Here is a 9,313-nt window from a genome sequence, read left to right on the forward strand (position 1 = left end):
GTGTTTCAAAACAAGTCCCCCTACCTTATTCAAACCCACACATCTTATAAAAACTCTAATGGCTCAAAGACGCCGATATTGCGGTAGAGCACGCTTTTATCAGGTAATCGCGACTTCACGCCATTTTACGGTGACGAGATGGTTAGGAGAGACTGGAGTGGTTTGTGGTACTCGATAGACGATTTTACCACGAAGATTTGGTCCGAGAGTTTTATAGGACGAGGGAGTTGAATGGGAATCAATTTTTGTTAAGGTGGGGTCCGGGAGGAGGAGAGAGGTTACTACCGGGTTGTTGGCTGAGATTTTAGTGATTCCGCCTAGACATCATCTCGATGCCACATTACAGATTCCCCGTTTATCGCTGTAGAACCTTTGATGAGCGCTGATTGCGGAAGGGAACTACAATGCGAAGCTCGCGATTGTGTTTCGCCATCGTCTCATAACCAACCACCGGGTCAGAGCTCGATGGATTGGTAGGAATGTCATAGGGAAGGAGAAAGTCAACGATATCGGTCTGAACTGCCTTCACGTTCTATGGATACTCCAGGAGCAGAAGTATGAGTTCTCTATTTTGGAGTTTTTGCATAACATGATTATGGGAGTTGGAAAGAGTATTGCACCTCTCCCTGTTTTGATAACGAAGATCATGATAACCTTGAGAGCAACTCCGAGGTCTGATAGGATTTCCCTGAAGGAGCACTGAAATCATCATATTTATACGGAGTGTATCCAGAGAGTTTGGAGGTTGCCTAAAGAGAGGGTAGTCGAGGAGACTGACTCAGAGGATGAGGATGACACGACATGTTTTGATGCCGATGCCTTGGCGAGGTGTAGGGCGGATGCAGAACACATGACTGTGATTCACCGTGGCATGCGTTCTCTCAATACTATTTGTGAAGACCTCCGAACTCGACAGGCTACCATGCATCCTAAGCAGTTAAAATCGGTTTTCAGATGTAATCGGTCTAAGAGCGATATGTGATTAATCAGTGAATCGGTGATTAATCGGCGATTTAATCGGTTTTATATTATTATATACAATTATATCTTCAAAATATTTTAATATAGAATAGCAACAATATTAAATGTATTAATAAAAATTATTAATTAGTAGGCATTGTTATCCTTGTTCTTATTTATTTTATTGTTATTAAAATTTTAGTTGTTTTTATCTAATTTGTAGTTTCATAAAATAAAAAATTATCTCATTCTTATGTAATATTAATATTGCAATTTCAATGCATTTGGTGTGACAAAATTTGCAAAGCTCTCTTTCAATTTGATTGATTGAATAAAAAAAATAGTTATTAGTGGAAAAACATAGAAAATAGTCAAAATATAACTTTTTTGGATGAGAATATATATTAAAAAACTTAGTAAAACTTTAAAAAATATAAGTATAGATCATTGGCTTAACAAGAAAAGTAGTATGGCCATGTAACTAACATTGGTAAGCACCATAGTACTTCTTTACAAAAATAGAATAAAACAATGTTTGACTTTAAGCTTTGACCATCGCCCTCAATCTCTCTCGGTTTTGTCTTTGGTTCTCTCTCTATCCTCTCTCTTTGTATTTTGAGGAACCCATCACTCCTCAAAATTCCATCCATCGCCCTCAATCTCTCAAAATATAGATCTTGTTTGTATTTTGAGGAACCCATTACTCCTCAACCAATCACTCCTCAAAATTCCATCATTTGCGCCCGGAATATTAATATTGTTAGGATCCGATAATATCGGCGAGGATTTTTCTCATTTTTTCGAGAAAAAAGTGTTTTCTCAGTTATCGGTCGATATGACCCGATTAAATCGGCAATCGAGTATTAACCGAGAAATCGGATAAAAGCATATCGCTCAACCCCCGAGATACGATTAATCGCCGATTAATCAGCGATATAATCCGATATTAACTGCTTAGCATGCATCATAACTTTAAGACTCGATCCCGGCGCGAGGATGAGCGGTGGGAATAGACGAGGGCCGAGATGGAAGCTCAGCCCTAGTTCCGAGACGACATGCTTGCACACTTCCCACCCCAGGGGGGGTTCTTCTTCGGAGGAGCAGTCTGTGAGGCACGAGCGTCGTCGGCTCAAGACGGATGGCTCTAGCCCATCGGAAGCCCAAGGCCCATCTACTTCTCGAACGCATTCCACTACTAGCAGCGAGTGGTTTAGGGATCTAATGAGTTGATTTGTTTTATTGTATTTGTTTTTATTTATTACGGATATAAAAAGACTAGTTCATTAATTAAATTTGAATTTGGTTGGCTTTTGTTATTTGAATTCAATTTTAATATAAGTTGGTTAATTTCGAATTATGCGTTGTTTTTATCATTAATCCCACATTCCCGAATTGTTTGGGGGTGGTATTATTTAGCCTAGCATAATTCGTTATATGATCATCTATTTTAAGAAGTTGTTTTGGAGTGAGGGTTGAGAATATTGCCGATATGGGCATCGCTATAAATAGATATTATGGTAGGATGAAATCTCGATGAGTTAGGCAGTTTCTATCCTAAATTCAACCTAAAAGATATTAGGGTTGTTTTAGAATCAAGAATATGAGTTGTTTCCGTTTTCGATTTTGGAAATTTTATTATTCCCGGAAATTGCCTTAAAGCTTTTTGGCAAATTCCCGATTCGGTTTAGCAATTTAAAACCTATAAAAATTGCATTCATTCTACACTCACAACACCAACTACATCTCACATTCATCTCTCCCGTTTCATTTCCACTTTACCTTATTTTTCCTTCGCACTTCGGCCTAACAGCTCCCCCTCGAAGCACTCCGCGCCCCCAGAGGAGCGCCACGCGCGCTCAAAGATCGGCCAGAAATTCTACCTTGAGCAGCGCCCTCTCCAGCCCAAACCTGAGCCCCACCTGCGCCCAAAACACTGGAATTCCAGTTTTCATCTAGAGCACACCCCGCACCCATCCCAGGCTAAAAGTGAGCGCACCCTGCGCCCAAGTGCCTGGAACTCGAAATTTAACAGAGCGCAACCCGTGCCCATCCCAGGCATACCTTGAGCGCACCTGCGCCCTGACCCCTGTGGGCACCAAAAATTTCCAGTTTTCCGAGGGTTGTTCCAGGATAGTTGCAGCTATTCTAGAGAGTAGTTTTGTGATGACTTCTCCTATAGTAATATCGGAGCAGTCTTTCAAACACTTATTGGGGAGCGAGTCTTATGGACATTGGTTCTGCGAGAGGATCATGCAGTTCGGATGGAGGCATCTTCTGGTAAGTGAAGACGACTCGTATTCACCTAAGCTTACTGAATTTTTCTACAATAATGTCAAGTTCTATTGTAACCAGGATGGAGAACAAGAATTCTCCGTCACGGTTGATGACACACCCCTAGAATTCAATAAGTATGGGGTAGCATTAGTTTCGGGAATACCAATACCTGATCCTATTCACACGTGGGGATATATGACCAATAATTCATACCTCTATGACTATACATATTTCCATGAGTATTATGGGGAGGGTATTTTGTATAATAGACAAAGGCGTTACAACATAGCCCTTGGTAGCCCGTCCCCTAAATGTAGGCACCACCATGTTATTCATCCCGATGAATATTCTAGGGAGTGGCGGTTTACTACGCAAATAGTACCGTTGGTGATGTTTTCCTTGATTAAAATCGAGGGACGTCACCGATATGACATTCCCGAAATTAGTGGCTAGTCTTAAGAGAGCCCAAAGCATGCGATAAAGTATCTTCTTATGCTTGTTTTGGTTTGCCGCATCATGCCTCGATTGTCTACCGAATTATGTACCCGGTTCATGGATTGGAAAAGGGTTGAAGTCATGAGACCCACCAATTGGGTGGTTCGCTCATTTCGAGTAATGACTTGGCCGGGATGGCAGGTGCAACCTCATTTGGTTGCTCCTTACACCCGATCAGACATAGTAACACCAGACAGGTTAGCACAAGTTGACGACACACAGCGGCAGGCTTGGCAAATTATCATGACATGGCAGGATGCGAAGGAACCTCATCTCTCTGAAGAGGATGAAGAGGAAAATGTTTAAACGGGAGCGCAGGTAAGTTTTTATTTCAGTTAGTGTCTGCTTATGTCCGAAGCAAATTTGTTTCTCATTAACCCCATTACGGATGGAACTTTTATAGAGTTGCGTCCGTTTTTCTATATTAGTATGTTATAACCTTGTTTTGCAGATGTTCGAATTTCACGCGTTCAATGGTATTTTCTTACCCTCTTTATTTAAAATACTTTGAGGACAAAACATGATTCTTTTTTTTTTGGAGGGGGGGGGGGGGTATAGAAACACGTGTAATTAAGGCATCTGTTAGGATATAGATATGTATAATATGCACTTGTTTTCTAGCTAAAAAAAAATAAAAAATTTTAAAAATATAAATAAAAAGTATGCTATACACTTAGGAACATTGGTATTGTTTTCTTTCTCTATGCTCTCAATAATCTAGAAGTCTCACGTAGCTTTTGCATTAGAATAGTTTTTAGAAACTTAAGCTAATTTGTAGGTAATAATCCTTGCATCCATCTATAAATATGTTACATGAGTATATATAATTGTTGGCAGTAAGTTTATGAAATCTAGGCTAGAGTACTTATTCTACAAATCCTGTGAGAATATAGCGTAAAGCATTATATGAGTGAACATTTGAAAAATGACACAAGGGAGAAGTAAAATCCGGATAGAGAAATCACACGTCCACTTGCTTGATTACTATACCATATCCTAAGCGAGAATTTAGGCTCTCTTTGGATCGATATAGCCATAAATTCAAACCTATGAATTATTTTCCGCTAGTCGCCCCTCTGAGCCTTTCTTTAGCCTTTCATAAACCACAAATCCTTACCCTGTTACAAAACAAAACAAAATAAAAAATCAACCTACCCAATTCTTTGAATAAGTTTGATAATAGAGATGAAGAATAGAAAAGAGAATAACCTTTGAAATCAGGAATTCGTTACTCGCTTCAGAAGAGAAAAGTAAGTTTCCATCCAAATAAAAAAAAATAAAAAATAAAGAGTTAGACCTCCAAAAATAGAATCAAGGAGTCAAAAGACAAAGAAAAAAAAATATGGCTAAAGATGGAAACAAAGTGTAGAAGCAAAAGTAAATAATAAGGTTTTCTCTAGTTACATAATATGAAGACTCTATTATCTCAGACTTGTTCTCTTGGAATATCCATTTTCTTCCTTCTTAAATCATCTCATAATCCCTGCAACACCTAATAAAGACCTCTAGCTTAATTAGGAATAGGTTAGTGTGATAGTAAGTGGCAGATGTGTTTGATCGACTCCGGCTTCCTTGTGTGTCATTGAATTTTGTAAAAGTGTGCCCATGTGACTTGCTTTCGGAGTAGCAAAACTTAAGCAGAAAAATCAGAGTGGTTTTTGTCTTGACATTTATGTGATGACCTACTTAAGGACGCTATTTCGAGTTTTCAAAAACAGACCTGCTAGTTCATCTTATAGTATTACTCACTGTATATATGTTTATTCATAGATGATAGATTATTATGCATATATTAGCTTAGGTTTTGACTTGATTATTCTGGATTCATTTGCTAAGTGAGATGTAAAGATAATTGAGACATAGATAAGAAAACAATAGTTTTATTTCTGAGTCGTTGTAGTATAGATGAAGTTTGTGAGTACCTTCACTGGAAAACTCTCACGAGGCTATAACTCGTCCATTAGGGAATTCCTAGGGGTTTAAGGCCTTATTGCATATGGTCAATGCAATCGCATTTGGCGAAACGAGATTAGTTAGAACTCCATTTTTGGTCACTTATGCTAATTTTTCATATTTGCTTGAGGACAAGCAAAATGCTGTTTCAAAATGCTGTTTGGGAGTGGTTTGATAAGAGCCCAAAACTGTAGTTTTAACCCCTTAATAATACTACTTTTAGACCAATTATGCAAATAATAAATAATAGTTAATGCTAATTACGTATTTTTATGTATTTCAGGCATGGAACTAAATTATGTGCAGAAATGTACCACTTTGGCGATATAAAGGAGCAAAGAGTTAGTTGCTAAGAAGTTATGTGATAAAGGCCAAGATTCAAGGAGACAAAGCCTTTATGAATCCCGGTTAAAAGCTGAAAAGTCAACACGGGCATAAACAGTGTACAAGTTAGCAGAACTTTCGAAAACCATATCTTTGGACTCAGGCCTCGGATTTGGGCCTACCTTATGTCAAAATGACCAGCTCGAAAGAGCTTTGCAATGGTTCAAGCCTTGACCCAATCAGAGGAGCAGAAGTGGACGAAAAGTCTATTGAAGTCAAAGCTAGCTAAAACGGGCTCTGTGGACTGAAAAAAATGGGCTTTGGGCTCGATTTTCCGGCCCAAAAATGGCTCCTCAGCCCATGCATGAAATTGTGGATCTGGTCTTCTCTTTTACAAAAAACAGGACTTAGCTCTTAAAAAAATATAGTTAGATAGCTTAGAATAGAAAGTAGCCATTAAAATAGCTTGTAGATCTAGTTTTGTTTTGGAATTTCAATTAGTTAATTAATTAGTTTCATACATTGTTTTAGATTAGTTATTGAAATGATTGTTCTTACTTGATTAGATAAATAAAATAGTAATTCTTGATCATTTCGATTTTTTCATTTAAATTTGTAGATCTAATTTCAATTCTTGCTGTTATTCAATTCTTAGTTATTAATTAGATTTGAAGTATTGTTAGTTAAAATTAGTAAAGTTCAAATCTTTATATTATGCATAGTTTTAATTCAATGGGAAATGATAGTTTGATGAATCAAAGTTAAACCTTCATTAGAGGGGTTTGATGAAGTCTTGATGAAAACTTGATTGTGTAGTATAGAATTGTTGTAAGAATCTATTACACTCTGGAAGGTCGTTGATTCGCCATGAGAATGGGTGGACGACCTCACATGCTAGTTATGAATTGGTAGAAATGCCATGTATAAGAACGTAAGAATTGGTTTACAACAATTCTATGCTAGTTTATTAAGTTGGATTCAAGGTGGAATCAAATTCCCCTAATTCTTTATCTAGATTCAACTCTTAGCATTCTGTCATTCCGTTATTCGTATCGTGTTATTTGAATTCACATCGTAGTATAAATTCCACCATTACTCTCATTAGACTTTGGATAGACTCGTCAATTGTAGAAAACTTTAATGCTAAAGGACTAGGAGTGGAACGAATCTTTTATTCCAACTCTACGTCAATAGATTCGAGAGTAGAAAACAAATATCTTTGATAAATCTAGTACCGTTCAGTTTATAGTTTTACTTGCGTAAAAACTTTATCGTTTATTCGTAGTAGAATTATTATTCATTTTTATCAGTTATCATTAACCACCAGTCCGAACTTGACCAGGCGCTGTGCGCTTGAACCTAGATTTCTGTAGTGTAGCTATGCTCAAAATTCATAGCAATGTTAATAAGAGTATTACATTAACTTTCAATGAGGCAAATAATGAATGACAGCAAATGATCATTGGACTTAGTAGTTATTCAATGACTCTGTACATGATATAAAGAAAAACTTGCTAAGATGAGATGCCATGCTTTACTCGTGACATCGCCAGCTAAAGATTTTCACGGCATTATTAAATGATTTCAGTGCATCATTTATTTAAAAAACTTCCTAAGATGAGAAGCATTCCATGCTTTACTCATGACATCACCGGTTAAAGTTTTTAAGTAATAAGAACCTTTAGATGCCAACCTATCCACAATGAATGGCCCCTCCCAATTTTCAGGAAACTTACCCGCACTTCGGGTTATCAAAATTCTTAGCTTTTCTGAGGACCCAGTCACCAGGTTTGAAGACACATTCTCTGAGCTTCATGTTTTCTTGATATTTGACTAAATGTTGAAGAGCTGTATCTCGGCGTTCATCAATAAGAGCTTTGTCATAAGCTAAGACTTCATTTTCAACTCCGGATTTTACTGCTTCAGTTCTGGCTGTTGGCGCCACGATTTATGTTGGGAGTACTGCTTCTGCACCATATGCTAAAGAGTATGGTGAAAAACCTGTGGACCTTCTAGGAGTAGTCCTATATGCCCATAGGACAGCAGGCAGCTGACGAACCCAGTTGCCTTTAGCTCCAGTAAGCCTTTTCTTAAGGGTATCTAGGATTACCCTATTAGTAGCCTCTGCTTGCCCATTTGCTTCAGGATGGTAAGGAGCATAAAAATTGTGCTTTATGCTCATAGACCCACAGAATTGTTGCATCTCTGTGGAGCCAAATTGGGAACCGTTATCTGATACTAATTTTGAAGGTACTCCGAACCTGCAGATAACATCACGCCACAGAAATCGCTTTACATCAGCAGTAGTTATTGAAGCCAATTGTGGCTTCGACCCACTTTGTAAAGTAGTCGGTAGCCACCAACAAAAAACAAACTCTTCCAGGTGCCCTAGGCAAAGGTCCCACGATGTCGAGCCCCCATTTTGAGAAAGGCCAAGGGCTGAGAATTGGGTGCAATTTTGTGGCTGGTAGTTTTCCAACTTTAGCATGTTTTAAACCGCACAAAATTTGAGTGATTTGTTTTGCGTCTCTTTGCATGTACGACCACCAATAACCCTGCGTTAAAGCCTTGTGGGCAAGACTGCGACATCCCGAGTGATTCCCACAAACACCTGCATGAATTTCTTTAAGTATCATTTCGCCTTGCTTTGGGGTAAGACATCTTAACTGTGACCCGAACCCCATTGGTCTTTGGTAAAGTCGAGTGACTCTTTCTTTAGTGAACAATACTGCGAATTTCCATGCCTCTCGCTTAACCTTCTGAGATAAAGCTTTCTCTTTGGGGAGATTCCCCGAGTTCAGATACTCGATGAAGGGCAGCCTCCAATCAAATTTTTCTAGTGCCAAGATTTCTAAGTCCTTTATCTCGAAATCATCAAGAGTTTCCTCTTTAGATTCTCGCCGAGAATCAGACTTTTTAAACTTCGAGTGGGGATGATGTAAGCCCCGGTGTCTTCATGGTAAGCCCCAATCTTTGCCAAGGTTACCAGGGTTCATTCCTTGATCTGAATCATTGAATGTGGGATGCTTTCTTTTGAGTTGTTTGCGTAAGGATGCCAAAGTCTAGCGATCCTCAGCATCAACTGGATCTTTAGATTCTGAAGATGCACGATCCGCCTGTTCTCTTTTTCTTCGTCGAGTGTTAACAACACAAACTTGCATTGCGTTACACTCTATAACATATGCCTTATGAAGTCTCATTGGTTTTAAATTGATGCTCGTCTCTTGTTGGAAATCAATATGGATTTCTCTTGGTTCATCTAGCTGGACAGTTGCAAAGAGATAAGCTAGTGCATCAGCGTGTCTGA

This window comes from Coptis chinensis, chromosome 3, assembly GCF_015680905.1.
Source record: "Coptis chinensis isolate HL-2020 chromosome 3, ASM1568090v1, whole genome shotgun sequence".
Taxonomy (NCBI): domain Eukaryota; kingdom Viridiplantae; phylum Streptophyta; class Magnoliopsida; order Ranunculales; family Ranunculaceae; genus Coptis; species Coptis chinensis.